The sequence below is a fragment of the Olea europaea genome, unplaced genomic scaffold (assembly GCF_002742605.1).
Source record: "Olea europaea var. sylvestris unplaced genomic scaffold, O_europaea_v1 scaffold2627, whole genome shotgun sequence".
In the NCBI taxonomy this organism is placed as follows: domain Eukaryota; kingdom Viridiplantae; phylum Streptophyta; class Magnoliopsida; order Lamiales; family Oleaceae; genus Olea; species Olea europaea.
The window spans coordinates 44,493-61,836 of NW_019244609.1; the positions used below are offsets into that span (position 1 = coordinate 44,493).

Consider the following 17,344-nt stretch of genomic DNA (forward strand, 5'->3'; position numbering starts at 1 on the left):
AAAATAGCTTTGAATTTATACCCAAGAAGAACAACCTCTTACTTGATAAATTCTCTCCAAGTTTTTCTCTATTTTTCTCTCTCAAAAATCGGTCTCAAATGAAGGGGAAAAACAACTATAAATAGCTGAGTCAGGCGCCAAGTTTCGTGCAGAAACTTGGGTGCCATGGCGCCCGCCTCCCTTTTTCTCACATTCAAGATTACTAAAAATTCTCAGAGCTCAAACTGGATTAGAGATGTCAAATGTCTATGACAATTGGGAAAGACTGGTGGGAGCTGTGATCTGGAGAGAGCAAATATGGCAAATGTTTCATGATCGCAGTCCAAGCGTCAGTTCCGTTGCATCAGATTTCAGTTTGGATTCTCAAATCCTTGATGTCTCTTCTGATTTTTCGAGTCGTTCAGGTACGCCTCTGTATCAGTCACCTGCAGTGGAAAACTCCCGAAAGGAAGAGAAGACTGTTAGGAAGCTGGGGTCTTCGGTACTAGAGATAAGGGTCAAAAGACAAGATGCAATTCAATGGATGTCTTACGGATTACTCCCAAAGAGATTGAGAGAGGCAATCAGGAAGTGCCACAAATACCTCCTGATTCGTTATCTTCCCAAGGACCTCAGTAAAGTTATTATGCGTCATGTTTGCTTGGCTCTTCTTAAGAGAGTGAGTGCTTCTTCATTCAGCTTTTATGTTCTAGTTATATGTATTACTGTTCTTTCAAGAGAAAAATGAAAAATGAGTTGAAAGAAGTCAGTTCAAAGCTTTATTTATTTACTTACAAGTCAAAGTTTTAAGCTATTGATTTCTGCTTCGTTTAGTCTGTGTTCTGATAGAATAGTATCTGGATTACAATAATTTTTTGAGTACTAAATTATATACTGAGATCAAGGCCCAGTTGGTAAGGGCAAAGCCTTACCAGATATAGTTCAAGTTTCATTTGGGCAAGGGTGAAATCCAAAAAAGAAAATAAATAAATAAATCTATATAGCTAATATTTTAACTATGTTTTAGGTGCCCATGTTTGAGAAAATGGATATACTACTTCTGGATGCAATGTGTGGCCGTCTAAAAACCGTGCTTTACCCTAACAATGGCTTCATATGGCGGGACGGTGATCCGATTGATGAGATGCTGTTTATAGTTTGTTGGAAAAATTTTGTGAATAGTGACGCCGAAATAAGTATAATGATGGTGACAAAGCCGAGGCAAGAGTTGGACTCTTTGTCCTTAAGTCGAATTTGCCCCGCAACGGTGCCTACGGATTTCGGCAATCGACTCCCAAGATACAACGGCTACACTTGTGTTTGTAGCACTCCAAAACACAAGTACAACGAACCAAATGTAGGCTTATGTACTCCAAGGATGAAATGAAAGAAAATCAAAATAAATGAAATGATTTTGATTTTGGATAGAAGAGAGGATGAGAGACGTTTTTGCATATCAAACTGTGAGGAATAGGACAACCAAAGGGTCCTATTTATAGACCATGAAGGGGTGTGGACGAAATGGTTGAGGCCAAACCATGCACCATTTCCACACAATGCACCTTTATGAAAAGGTGTCTATTCACTAATGGTTGAGGCCTTTTTCGTAATTTCTCATTCATCCAATATTGGTTTTCGAAATGCCAAATATACCCTTCAATACATGCAGAGAAATCAAAATTCTCTTTCGGGGGCGTTGCCCCCGACCCCCCACGAGGGGCGCTGCCCCCTCGACCCTCGCGACCTGACCGGGCAGGTCGATCCCCGTTTGTGCGCCCCGAAGCGGCGAAGTGGCAAACAATTTTGCCTAAACGGATTGAGTCGAGCTTTTGAGTATTTGGCCGAATTTGATACGAACTTTAATCGATTTTCGATTCTCAATTTATTTAACCAATATCCAACATAGTTCGTGGAGAACTGCTGTCAAATTCAGTGACAAGAAATGGAGGAAAAACTGATGACTTTTCAAATTATTTTTATTTAGAAGGTGGTGGCTTCTATGGAGAAGAGCTCCTCACATGGGCGTTCGACCCCAATTCGTCCTCCGACCTCCCAATCTCGACCAGAACTGTTCAAGCCCTCTCAAAAACCAAAGTGCTTGCACTGGCGGCCGATGATTTGAAGTTTGTAGTCTCTCAATTCAGACACATATACAGTAGTAAGCAGATGCATTGCATTTTTAGGTATTACTCGCAGCAGTGGAGGAATTGGGCAGCAAGTACTATACAAGTACAATGGAGGTATTATCACAGGAAGAAGCTAGTCCGAGAAGAGGATAACAGTTCGTAAGATGCATTAGCAAAGGCGAGAATGCAAAAGAGGACAGCAGTCATTCTTCTTCAGAGTCATGTGACTAGATTTCACTTCTGAAGAGAAGTAAGCACATTTTAATTTTTCAGGTTATTGGTTTTTTCAGTTATTCGCCTCGTAAACTTGTGTCTGGTTTTGTATTCTACTATGTATTGTAACTTTATCATGCATGTTAATTGTATGACTTGGTTCTGTATGAATGCGAACTTGTTAGTGTTGCATTTGTAATTCCTTATTTTACATCCTACATTAAGGGCAGTATACAATTGTCAATACACGATTCTGATTTGAGATTTGCAGCTCTTTTTATGACTTCAACACCTCAGTACATCAAGTATTGTTAGTAAATGTTCAAATAGCAAAGTACTATAATTGTCGATAATACGAGGGACTTCGCCTTAACAAATATAGCATATCGTCAAAACATCTCATTTGCAATGTTGGGGGGTGTCGAATAGCAAATATCTGCATCACAATTTTGCCTTTGTTTGGATACTATGTATAAATTGATTTATAAATTCAGTCAGTTAAGCATTGATTTCAAACATATATTTATAACTATCACTCATTATTATTCACACATTTTGTGAAATCTACTACTATTCCTATTACTATTTGCAAATGGAGGCCTTATATCTTGGGTTGGTTTATTTTTCTAAGCACCATATTATTCAAATTCTAGTTTATAAAAACTTCTTTCTTATCTAACCAAACAAATTATTTGTTGCTTGTAACTGCTCATGAAAGGAAAGAATTCAAATTTCAAGAAAATTACTAACGGAGATTATTAAGGATTTTGGTTTTTCCTTTTTAATCTTTTCTTTTTCCTGGGTAAAAAGTGGTCGATGGGAATTCGATCATCATGGAAATGATTTGGCTGAAAGGATAAATGTATATTAATTTCAAATTTTTATTTATATTTAAAACATTTTCAAATTCAACTCACTCACATGAGGAATGAAAACAAAGCTTGAACTAAGCTAGCAAGAACATTTGCCAATTTGTACCGAGTACTGTCTCGGCTTGTTTAAGTGGCCCTCTTGCAAACTGACTTGCCGAATCATTAGAAATCACATCCCACAAATCATAAACTCGTCCATTTCAGTGATTCATATCTAACAAGTTCTGGTGTCAATCTCATGTAGCCCTTGTTTGGTGGGATTAAAATCCGATTAAAAGGAAAAAATAGATGTTTTTGAATAATTTGTTAGAAAAATTAGAAGTCTTTCCCTGCTTTAATGGGAGTACAACCTTCAACAATTTGTCGGACAAATTAGAAGTCCATCGTTTTTGATGTTTGAATTGCCGGAAATGCCCTTCTCAAGAAAAATTGTTAAAATGCTAAAGGAGCACAGAAGTCATTTTGTTGTCTACTTGAATTGTAGGGTAATCAATAAACTGAGGCAGTCAATATAAGCTGTTGGTATGCGTTCGCTAAAAATACATGCTGCAAGTGCAGGGGTCGCGTTCAAGTAATAAAGTGAACCTTTTGAATTCGAGTTGTCGATCCCTCGAGGAATGCCTACTTTCGATTATACATCCTTAATTAATTTAATTCTAACAATAAAAATAAACACAATAAAATTTTGATTTTGGAAATTAACTAAAAATCTACAAAAGAAGAAAATATGAAAATCTTGGGAATTTTCGAAAGAAAACGTGGTTGGGATTCATGGTTTCATTTAACCGTCGTCTAATTAATTTCTTCACAAACCAATTAACAAGTCATTCATTTACAATGTTAGACCTGATTTTCCAATTTTAGTTAATTACCTCTCTCAAGTGAAATTAATTCTAATTGATTGGTTTAACTTATTATATCTCTATGTCGATTAAAGCCAAACAATTGCATTAAATATTTGTGAAAATAGCTCATTGGGTCACGAAGTCTAAGAGTATATATCTCTCTCCTATATAAACCTAGGGTTTCTACTATTTGATCTAAAATGTATTATATTCTCTCGAACGATGTACAAATCACTAAGCACAATCATTCATTAGTCACATAAATGAAAATGCAATAAATACAATAGCATAAACACAAGGAAACAAGCATTTTAATATTAAATAGCAAACAAAGAAATTAATTAAAACTAAATTAAACTAATACCACAAATCCCAACAAAATAAACTAGCCCATTTTATCCAAGTTATAAAAATGAGAATATTTTACACAATACATTACAAATGGAGAAAAATAATGGAGTAAATTCAAGATAAAAGTGATACCCCATTTTTGGTTGGATTCTTGAATATTGCTATAGATTAATCTCGAGTTCCCCAAATATTTCTCCACCTTCCTTGATGTATTCTCCTTGTGCCCTTGGTTGTTCCACAAAATCCAAGAAAAATGAAAGAGAAAGAAAGCAAAATAAATAAATAAATGAAGAAGAATCAAAAGGGTACTTAAAAAGGAAAAAAATCGTCTCAACCAAATTGCAAGAAGAGCCCCTTAAAAAAATTAAAATGTGCGCACATGTCTTGATTTTCAACTTAAGGCGTGTGCCTAGTACAAAATGAGGTGCGCGCCTTAGCCTTTTGGTTGCTCTCAGTGGCCAAAAATTGGAGTTGAGGCGCGCCCCTTACCTTCTTTTTCCTTTTCTTTAGTTTGGTCCCCAAAGAATTGTACGTCCGGTCGTCCAACTTTTTTTCATCCAATTTGGTCCTGAAATTTTGAATTTCTTTTCAATCAAGTCCTTCATAATTTGCAACTTGGGTCCCCAACTTTTCGGCGCTTGTGCGCTTTGGTCCCCAACTTCACATTTTTGTGCGCTTTTGGTCTTTTTTTACTCTCTTTTGCCTTGTTCTCCTTCCTTGGATGATTTTTAGTCTACAAAAGCAAATGTTACCTAATTGTGAGTAGAATTTCTTTCATTTTATCAATTAAAAACATATTTAGATATTAAATAAGTATGCAAAAATACACTTATCAAATACCCCTAAACTTAAACTCTTGCTTGTCCTGAGCAAGATCATCTACAACACAATCAAGCATACATAATAATGATCAACATATTAGATAGCTTGCTAAAAATATCAATGAGTCTAAAATTGTATAATTAATTCACAAATATGCTCCAAGAAATGCTAGCAAAAATAATTTAAGCTTATCCAATGTTCGATTGGTGCGTGCGTGTAAAGTCGCTTTCAATCATTATCTAAATTAGGAAAAAGTTGTCAAGACAAAAAAATCTTCAAATTGGCTCCAACTTGATCATTTTTGGTCAAATATTTCCTTTCTGGTTCATGAGATTCACACTAAAATAGATATTTCTTTTACTTCCCGAGGTGTAAATCTAAAGGTTGCTCTCAATCGCTCATTTCTTTTTCCGCTCTAGTTTGGTTGGCTCCAACCGTCAATCTCAACATTTAGTCATATGATGATTCTCCACCAATGAGTACTTCACATTCAAGATTATACTAAGTAATTCAAATCCACTAGTTATCTAAGCCCAAATATCAAAGACAATTTCATAACAACAATTTTTTTTCTTTAGCCAAATCCCATGCTTTACCTCACTTTCTTAAGCTTTCTTCTTGACTCTTGTAGTGAGCTTTAGGTCGATAACTCCCTGGTTGTTTAGGCCAACAGACTTAATAATCATTCTCTCTTTTTTTATTTTTTTTTTAAGTACAACAAAAATGAGGCTTAGATCCCTAGCATATGGTCATTACCTAGCTTATATTTAGCAAAAGACACTCCGCACAAATATTTTCAACATGCATGGAATCAACACACTTCTAGATAATATCCTTAACCAGTTCGACCACACCCAAACTTATCTCGCAATATGGTTAAGTGAAAGAAAAGAGAGTTTAGATTGATATAAATTTTCAAACAACTCACAACCTAGTTCAACCAATTCAAAAATCTCTCCATCAATAAAAAAATTTCCATATCTACATAACAATTAATCTTGACTATTGTGCTCAAAATAATTCAAGATCTTAAAATGGATAAGCAATTTTTTGAAAAAAAAAAAAATTAGGCACAAATAACATAATTGGTCATACATAGCTCATGAAGCAATACCAATTTTAAACATCAAACCATTCAAAGCCAGCAAGGCTATCTAACATGTCAACATAAAATCACCAATTCAAGCACAATCAACCCCAAACTTAAATCACGCATTGTCTTCAATGTGTAAAGAACAAGACAAAGAGGAGAGAGAGAACGAAACTTCCCCAGTTGGACATTTGTGAAGAGGTCCCAATGCTTGACTTGGACTTGGACTCGGACTCGGGATGCTCTTGACGAACTTGGGCAAGTAACCTTGTACACCAATTTATCCCCAAACTTGTGAGGAACCATGTATGTGTGGGACTTCAAAAAGTTTCCTACCAAAAATGATAGATAATTAGATAAAGGCATAAAAATACATAAAAATAAATAAAAAGCATAAAAATTAAAAAGTTGGGTTGCCTCCCAACAAGCATTTTTTTATAATCTTTACCTCCATCACGATGCTCCAAGGACGGGGCGGTGGGGGCCCTCAACATTGGGGTTCAACATTTCGAAACCTCGACATTGCCATTTTCAATGTAGTAGGACTTTCCCATTCCATCAGATACAAACTCAACAATATAGATTTTTATCTCCTCATCGGACTTAATTACAAAATCAGCTCCTACGCAATCAATGAAATAGGACGAATGTACGTTGATCTCGTCTTCATTGATTCCTACGTCCTCGATCACTTCTTTGTGATTAAATTATCATTCACTTTAAACTCCTCTACGATTGTCAATAATTCTTCAGATTGAATGATCAATCCACAATTTAAATCCACGGGCAATGAGAAGTCGGTCTCATTGACTCTATCAAGTAGATTGTACCCCCACTGTTGATATTCTTCCCAGTACATGTAATCTCACATAAGCATATAACTTTCATCCAATTTGGCAAGCTCTTTGAAATACTTTACAATTACCTTTTCGTTCAGTACGGGAGGACCATCTCCTACAAGTTTAATGTCCTCATCCAAATTGAAGGGTACCAAATCTCCCACGAGCATGTACCCTTCATCATTTTTGTCAATGGCTTGTTTTCGACACCTCAAATATTTTCTAAACCTTAGAAGTTTTGGCGTGCATAAACTAGTGTGCGAAAGCAAGCAATTCCCTTTACATCACGTAACAATTTTCACAACTTGGATATCCTCCAAGTGCATCTTAACAGTCCACATAGAGATTTGTCATTGCAACAATTCTGTTACTTTACCAAAGTTAGAATCCTGCAAATATTTGAAAATACTGGGAGAGAATACAAGCACAAGGTAGATTACCAATATGAAGGTTAGCCAAAATATACAAAAATAAAAGCAATTAAAAACAAATAAAAAGAAATTGTTAAAATTAAAATTAACTAAATTGGTAATCAAAGTAAAAACATTCTCCGGCAACGGTGCCAAAAACTTGTTCGCTAAAAATATATGTCGCAAGTGCACGGGTCGCGTTCAAGTAATAAAGTGGACCTTTTGAGTCCTAATTGCTGATCCATCGAGGAATGCTTATTTTCGATTACACAGACTTAATCAATTTACGGTCCGTTTGATTGAAAAGATGGAATTTGGGTGGAAAGAAAACGAATTTCAAGGAATTGAATTGTCTAGAAATTATTTTCATGGGAATTATAAATTATTGTGTTTGATTGATATAATTTTTCATGTAGAATATGTTGAAATAAAAATATTTTTTGGTATTCGTTTGACTTCGTTTTATATGAAAATTGTCAATTAAAGAGATATATTTTATTGGTATTGGGAATGAAATTTGTTTCCATTGCCAACAACAACTAAAAAAACAAAAAAAGAAAGAAAGAAAAATTCAAAAAAAATTATCTATTTTATGGTATTCGTTTGACTTTATTTTACATGAAAATTGTCAATTAAAGGAAAATATTTTTTACAATAATTCTTAGAATTTTTTTCCATTGCCAATAAAATAATAATAATAAAAAAAAGAGACAAAAATAAAATAAAACTTGCTTAGAATTCCAATTCTTACCATACCCATAAGAATTTGAATTCCATGAAAACAAGGAAAAGTGGCATGTGGGGTGGAAACATGGAATACCAATTCCATGGTAAATATATGCCATCAAACAAGGATAAAGCTAGAAAGTAGAATTCAATTTCCACTTTCAATGAAATTCTTGGCCAATCAAATAGGCCATTAATGTTCCCGATTTCTCCAAAAGTTCGTAAATAGGTAAAAGTAACCACAAGAAAAATGAAAATTTCAAGTGACCTTGGGTGATGAGACTGGAGGAGCTAATCTTGCTCTTGGTCGCACTTTTAATTCGAGTTTGGAAGTGACTAATTGGGATATTTGATGAAGAAAATAGAAAATAATGACCGAGGAGTCAAAAGTCATTTTATATAAAAATAACATAAAGCATTTGTCGGCCTCAATCACGGCTTTTATCAGTCTCACTTGTCATAAAATATTCAAAAAGTCATTTTTCTTCAAAATTATTTCAATTGCATATTTTTTTAATAAAATATTTTTACTTTGAATCATAATTTTTCTTTACTTTTTTATTATACGCTCTTCAAAAAAATCAATTTTCAAAAAATCTACATTAAACAGGCTTTATAGGTTCTTTTGATATTTAAAAAATTGACTAAATGCTTGTTTCAAATAACTTAAAATTTTGCTAAACTAAGGTAAAAAATTAATTTTAACTATATATTCACGATATCCATAAATTTTTATCAACTTTTAAATTCTAAATTTTGTTAATTTTTTTTAATTAAAATCCGCTAAATTTTTTATCAAAAGATATTTTAAACAACACCTACATGTCTAATCTTATATTTATCTAGGGCATGTTTGTGCCCACTAAATTTCAAAAAGTGTATTATAGAATAGTGATTGATGTTGAAATGTGTGGTTAAAAAAGAATGAAATTTTTTTTATTTATGCATAATATTATTTTAATGAAGAATATGTGATTGAAAATGAGAATTATAGAAAAAATAATGTGATGGAATGATTGACAAACAAAAGCTTAAATATAGTGAAATTTTGAGCAAACTCGATCAAAATGAGTCTATTGTACTAACTCATTTATCCAAACACTTCATTCATTATTCTCCTAATTAGTATACATGATTAGATAGTTTAGTCAATATTTTGAAAAATAAGGAAAAGTTCTGGAAAAATAAAGTGAAGAAAAATTTTCTTCCTCAAGAAAAGGTATTGTTTTGGATTATGAAAATGTAAGTAGCCAGTAGGAGACTATTGTTTAAAAAAATATATATATATATTATTATTTTCTTTTTTCCGTCACTATATTTTGGTTATTAAAAAAAAAAAAATCCTCTATTGGAATTGATAGTGCTTATTACATATGAAAATTTATAAACAATGATTGCAATAGAAATCATGTCATCCACTCTTCCTACTTCAATAATCAAGTAATTTTTTTTTTTATTATTCTTAAACATAGTATCATCAATTCAAAACGCAATTAACATAATAATGATATGTTGCACTTCATTGTATCTTGGAAATGATTTGTTGGAACTCAATAGGTTACTTTAATTGGTGAATGGTGATGATGAACAGTATATGAGATTAGAAAAGTGACGTGGTTATCCATCTTGAAACTTATCTATGCTTTTTAGCATGAAATCCAAAATTTATTTCAACAAATACAATCAACATCAATCCTATAAATCTTTGGTGTAGAAATGCAATAAACACGACGACTACATCATGCCAAATCCTCTTCAAAGACTTTTGACTATATTTTGATTATTTAAAAGTCAAATGATAAGCGTCTTTTACACACTTCTTTATACTTTTAATCTCGATAAATTTTAACTTATTTGAGCAAATTTCTACTTCATTATGTGAAATTTTGTGGCTTGTAGACAAATATCAAGTTTGAGCGCAATTGGTGCAAAAGTTGGTCATTTTGAGCTTAATTGAAGATTGATTCAGGCTCTTGAAGATCATTCGGGGTTCAATTAGTGAATCAAAAGAACTTATTGGAGCAATTGGATGAATTCATGAGATTAAGCACGAAAAATTGACAATTGAAAAGTTTGGGGATAAAAATAGATGTTTTTGGAAAGTTGAATGACTAAACTGCAAAAAGTTGAAATTAGGCCACTGATGGACCTCAGTTTGCAAACCGGCGGCCCACCCTGCCGCTATTTTCCCTGCATGCCACAGGTAGGTCGTGGATTTCCAACCTGCAGGCGGTCCGATTGGGGGATTTTTCATGTTTTTTAATTTTCTTTTCATGTTTTTTAGTTTATCTTGGATGAGAACTCTTCTAAAATGTATAATGCTATATAAAGACTTGAATTGGAGGAGAAAAGTGGTTAAATTACTTGAGAATTAGAGAGAAACACATCAAAAAAAAAAAAAAAAAAAAAAAGGAAAAAAAAAAAAAAAAAAAAAAAAAAAAAAAAAAAAAAAAAAAAAAAAAAAAAAAAAAAGGCATGAAATCAAGATTTGAAGCTTCAATTTGGGTAAGAAGAGTATTTCGGTGCAAGATTCATCAACATCTCCAAATCTTAATTCAATACCCGGTGATGCACTCAATTTTTCTTTCATCCATTATTCGTAGCTAAAACTTTTGTTAAGGCAAATAATGTAATTTATTGTGACCCTTTAATTCAATTTTCAAGATTCTATAGTTCTCAAATTTATTCGTGTTGATTTTATTTATTATGTTTAAGGTGTGACTTACTTGGGAAATAATTTAATTACTGGGGCAATAATTTATTGATCTTGTGAATCTACTATGAGTCGTCATGTGAGTTTTAAGCTTCGACCAAGTAGTAAAATCCGAAAAATAGTATAAAAGCGTAGAGATACATTTTCAAATTAATGTGGTCGTTACATAGATTTTTAGAGACTTAAGGCATTTAACTAAAGTGTATTCGAATTAACATAGATATATCGAATTGACTTAATTAAATAGAATCAATTTGTACTCAAGAGAGATAAATTAAATGCGTTAGAAGAATTTGACTAAACACGATATTATGTTATGAATCTTGAATAGAAAATTAAATGTGATTGATAAATGAAATTGTGTGCCCTAATATCGCTTTCATATTTAAAAACCAAATTCAATTTTTGTGTGCATCCAATACTATTCAAGTTAGTATAATTTAGACCAACAATCTTATATCATAAACTGTTTCATAAAATAGAAGTAGAAATAGTAAATTAGGAATAAATAATAGCCTCTACAAGAATGATTATCATGATTTAAAGGTTTATTATATTGCTTGTTTGATATCGTATACTTGCAATAAAAAAAAAACTAAAAAAACAAGTTTTTAGTGTTGTTGTCTGGAACTATTTACATTTAATCTTAGTTTATTTTATTTTTAACTTTTATTTGGTTAGTTTAGTTTTCTTTCTTACAAATAAAAATGTGTTCATTGTATGCTTCATCCTCAAGGTAACAATCTTGAACCCTTTGATCCAAAAATAGAATGTACCTTAAGACGAAGACTCAAAGAACAAAAGCAAAAAACAAAAACATGAAATGGCAAAGAACAAAATATTCCTATACTTCTAGCTGGACAAGGAGCTGCTAGAGTAGCGACACCACAAATTCAGCAACGGAACAAGTTGAGATTGATGAAAGAGACTTGCTAGTGTTAATTTTTGTAACTCCTATAGTAGCATCCGAAAGTTCGATTATTGTATATCCAGATTTTGAATAAAATAACTTTCATATAAGGCTTATTGGATCAACTTGACCGCAACACTCTCTAGTTCTACAGGTTATCTCGAGAAAACCCGAACACATATATCTCAAGATTTCTTCAAAATTTCCAATGCTTTCATGCTCTAGGGGTTAATGAAGATGCAATCAAAATTGTTGTTATTTTCATACACATTAAGAGATGTAGCTTTGGAGTTGTTGGATTCTGAGCCTCAAGGCAATATCACTAGGATTTGATGAGAAAATTTTGTAATAAATTATTTCCACCTACAAAAGTAGCAAAAATTACGACTCAAAATCCAAACATTCCAACAACTCGATGAGGAAAGTTATCATGACGCTTGAAAGAGATTTGAGAAGTTGATGAAAAAGTGTCCAAATCATGGAATAATAGGGAAAAGTAGGTACAATATTTCTACTCCGGACTTTCTCCACTAGCTGAATCCCAGGTGGATTCTTCTACAAACGAGTCTATAATTGGTAAATCAGTTCAACAATGTTAGGAATTATTTGAGTTGATTGCAACTACATATTCCATGTTTTCATCAAAAAAGAGTAATCTCAAAGAAAACAGTTGGAATTCATGAGTTAGAAATCACAACATCTACTAATGCACATATTGCTACTTTGACAAAGTAGGGAAAGTTATTGATAAAATCTTAAACACATAAAGCACATGTAGTGATGGTCACTTCTATATGTGAGAATTGTGGAGCCAATCGTGCTACTAAAAATTGCTTATTGTTGGTTTCTCCAGAGGAATAAGTAAACTAATTCAGAATGGTTCCTATAATTTCAACCCATCTGGACATGCATATAATCCAGGATAGAGGTAACACTCGAACTCCAAATGGTTTGATAATTAGCAAAAAGCTTTTTAGAGTAGTTCAAATCATCCCCAACAAGAGAGAGAACAAAGTTTGGGAGATACGATTCAGCAATATATGCAAAAAATTGACAAAGTATTTCAGCAATTGATACAAATTTTCAAAATCAATGGACGGGTTTGGTCTCCCTACAGGCAGCGTTGTGTGAGGCGGAGATGGTTTAGTCTCCCGTGAAGCTCAGACGTGTTTAGTCTCCCACAAAGTCCGATGTATGAGGGAAAGATTATTGAGGTTGTCCTACGTCGGTTTTGGATGAGATTGGTATTCAGTTTATAAGTGTGAGGAAAAGGCTCATCTCTTGAGCTAGCTTTTGGGGTAAGAAAGGCCTAATACCATCCAACACACTTAACATGCTACTTCAAGGAAATTAGTAGATGGGTTAAGTGAATGTACGACCTGTAAGTTTGGTTCTTAATAAAATGATATTATTTCTCGTAGTTGTGTAGTAATTTTGTGTAGTGCATGTTTTTTCTTTTTGTTATTAATGAATATACACAACTTTGATTTCATTGAAGCTTATTTTCTTTTCTTTCTCGCCCATGTAGCTGTTGAGTTGGATTTTAGTACATCTAATGCATCTGCGAAGAATAGCTGTAAAGTTAAACATTATTTGAAATTATAGTTATGCTGTACAAGTTGTCGCTTTTAGGGAAAAGGATACTTGGTTATAATTTTAATGATCTCTTCATAGTTAATTGTATTTGTATTGCTAGCACGTATGACAAAGTTGCTTATTCTTCAAACTCTCTGTTCCTTGAACTTCAACGTCCCACATCGAGATGGTATCTGCGTGATGATTCAATCCTACAAAAATTCATTTGTTTATAGGTCTAATTATGAAAAAGTAAAAAATATTGACACAACCCATTCCGAATCAACCTAATTAACTTGACACGTGTTGTGTGCCGATGGTAGATACCAACTAAATGCAGGATCCACCACCAAGGCAACTTTGACTTACTTTGACTGTGATATATTTTTATAAAAATTTTGACAGAATTTTCCCTGAAGCATGGACTAAACCAACATAAAAATCAACAAAACCTCATATAGACATTTAAACCAAAAATTTTGGGAACCACCAGTTCCACTAATACCACCATAACTAAAACAAAATACAACTAAATTCGATTGAGAACTTCTACTACAAAACATCATTTCTACATCCCAGCATTACATCAATTATAAATCCTTCTACGAAGTGCACATCAAACAAAATATTAAACAAAGTATTTGGTAAACATGAATCCCCAACCATATATTACATATTATGAGACGGTCTCTTGACTTCAGCAGGCTTTCCCAAGTATTTCAAATTTAGCGGTCTCCTGATCAAAAAAATGACAAAATATATGAGAATGTAACTCAGTGAATGGAAATTTTGTAAATAAGTATACTTTTCCCATTTATACATATTTTCTAAAAATTCTAATTTTATTAAATTTTTGAGAAATTCTGAATCTAGTAACATTTTAAAAACTAAGCCTGATTATATTATAAAAATTCTTTGTTCTTAATTCTAGATAAGTAACTGTAAATTATAACGAATATAAAGAATCTGATATTAATAAAAATCTATAAAATATTGTTATTGTTCAATATTGTAAGCTGGAAGTTTTATTCTGAGAATTGAAGAAATTGAACTCTATAATCTGAAATTTGATAAGCTGTAAAATACTGAAAAATCACACCAAAAAGTTACCCAATGAATAGCCTTACTCATATACAGTGTAATCTCGATGTACAAAGCAAGGTCATTCACATATGATAATCTGGTCATACGTATGCAGAGCTATCTCAAAGGCTAATCACCCTAGTACACGGCCCAAAGCCTATGTGTGTACGAAAGTGGATCCCAAAGACCTCTGATAATCTGGTCATACACCATGAAAACACATTCACAATAGTGCAGAGCGAGTAAAATCAGCATAACTGATAATACACTGTAGAAACACATTCACACCGGTTCAAAGTGGGTAAAATAACCATATGTAGTCATACATTGTGGAAACACATTCACACCAGTGTAGACTAGGGTAAAATCACTTGGATACTTTCTGGTAGTTTTAAAAATAACTTTAATTAGACTGAAATATTTAATATTCATATAACTTGCTAATCAAATGATTTAACTGAACTTAATTTAACTTTAAAATAAATTATAAAATCCACTTTATTCTAAAAATCATGTTGTCAAATCAACTGTATGAATTTCATATAATATAAATTTAATAAATACTAATTTCTGAAAAATAAGTTTGTATCCACTCACAAAGTACGAGCTACGAGCTACAAGCTAGACTGCCTAATAAACATTTCCAATCTCCTCATCACCACCTGAAATACGATATTAATAACCAATTTAACCACTATCAAATCAAGAAACCTTAATATCTAATAATAGTACTTAAATTAAATTTCTTAATACTTGAATAAATTTCAAAATTTTCCTTTATCGATTGGAGCTGATTACACTTTATGATCGCTTGACCAATAACTAATTCATCAAAATAACCTTCATTCCAAGCATTAATGTAACTACCCACTTCATTCTAGTGACAACTTGTCACTATGCTACGACCAATTAAATTTTCCTCTTGTTCCATAAATTCATACTTCTAAATAATTATTTCCTCATCACCATCATTTTCATGACCACTACTTAATCCAAAATCCCAAATAAAATTTCTAGGGTTTGCTAAAAATAATATTTATTACCTTGCTAAAATCGGAAATTAAGGAATCCCCAAGGTTGAGCTCCAATTCGTACTTATCTCACCTAAATTGAAAATTTTTACTACAAGTTAAAACCCTAGAAATTTAACTTAAATCATACATTTATCACTTGGAACAAATAGATAAATTAAATTCAAACTTGAAGAGATTAACCCTTACCTCTCTTCTTCTTCCCTTTCTCTTCCTTTCTTTCTTCTTCTTCCATTTTTTTTTCCAGCCTTACTGCTTCTCTGCGCTCTAGTGTGTGAGTGTGTGTTTTGGAGAAAAAAATGGGTCAAAGGTATATAAAGGCCCACTTACTAAAAATTGCAAGGGAAGTCCCTCAACTCCATTTTAATATAACATTTAATCCTTCTAATTTCCCTTAATATAAAAGTAAATTCCCAACTTTAAATTGTATCCAATTAAACCCTCTTATATTGCCAATTATAAAATAAAACCCAATAAAATATTTAGTTTCATTTTAGTCCTTAATTGACTTTAACTTTCACTAGTCAATTTTTGATTTTTGACTAAGAAAAATTGAATTGCAACAAATATACCTGCCAGTGTTTCAATACTTCACTGAAGTGCCATAGCTATTTCAATGTTTTTGTGATTAACTTGTAATTCCTGCTATCAAGACCTTCCGAAGCTCAATAGAGATCCTGAAAGGTTATTTACATTAGTCGTCATGCTTCAGAAAGTAGTCTTCAGCCAGAAAATGTTGTTCGTATGAAACGACGGCGAGGCGAACCAGAAGATAATATACTTTTTGGTCTGTATTATTCCATTCCTCGAATGTAAGCATCCTTTCTGTATGAAATTATTTGTGTGACCCGCTTGATTTAGTTGATGATCATGTGAGATTTAACATCCAATCATTTCTGATTAATTGTAGACCACTTTTTTTGACTGAATATATGGTTAAACACAGATCGGATGATATTCGAACAGTTCTAGCTTCATACCAGGGTCATGATATTTCCAAAAAGTTCATTGAACGATCTAAAGATCATCAAAAGTCGGTAATCTTCTCCATCACATATTTTGTTATAGAATATCAATTGACTGAATAGATTTGCAATTTTTTGTTTAGTTCCTGCTTTCTTATGGCGTGAGAACAATAAAACAGTTGTAATAGTATCAATGGATGTTCTTCATGGTCATGTAGAGGAGTCCATAGATGAGTGATGTTCTTCATGGTCATGTAGAGGAGTCCATAGATGAGTTGAAGGATGAGGTAAATTTCTAACTTTACATCTGTGTAACATTATAATGGGTTTCCATTTCAAAATGATATCACGTGGGTGTAATAAACTTCAATCAGTAATAGTTAGTGTGCAATTTACTAATAAACTGAACAATATATATGGTTTAAAAAGGTCTGCTTTTACTGCCTGTGGTTAGTGATCTGGTAGTTAAAAAATGGTAAGACTTGTGTTTACAATTACTATCCATCAACTTGTTTACAATTATTATCGCAAGTCATAGCAAAAATACTTGAGGATGTTGCTTTTGACTCTGGATTCGACTTGCAGAAGGTTTTGAAAGTTAACACATTCACTTCAAAGGCGAGTGCACTTTAGAATTGATTTTTGTTCTTTTTGTCTAGTTTAAGTGCAAGATGTAACACCAAATAGCTTCAGGAATTTGTAAATGAACTTTAAAATATCACTTGTATTTTAAGCTACTCATGAAGCATTTGACTTATCTGTAGATTGGTCCTGTAACTATATTACCTTTTGCT

General features: G+C 32.6%; 1 long non-coding RNA gene and 1 pseudogene across 1 annotated transcript; one reads left to right on the forward strand and one right to left on the reverse strand.

The window, feature by feature from the left end:
• On the forward strand, positions 1-2,633 carry LOC111383204 (annotated as a pseudogene).
• Positions 2,634-13,981: 11,348 nt separating this feature from the next.
• On the reverse strand, positions 13,982-15,858 carry LOC111383208. Its single transcript, XR_002700721.1, has 5 exons — positions 15,775-15,858; positions 15,598-15,658; positions 15,152-15,216; positions 14,599-14,752; positions 13,982-14,207 (listed from the first exon to the last, which is right to left on the reverse strand). It is a non-coding gene; the product is annotated as an uncharacterized LOC111383208 (long non-coding RNA).
• Between the last annotated feature and the right edge of the window lie 1,486 nt (positions 15,859-17,344).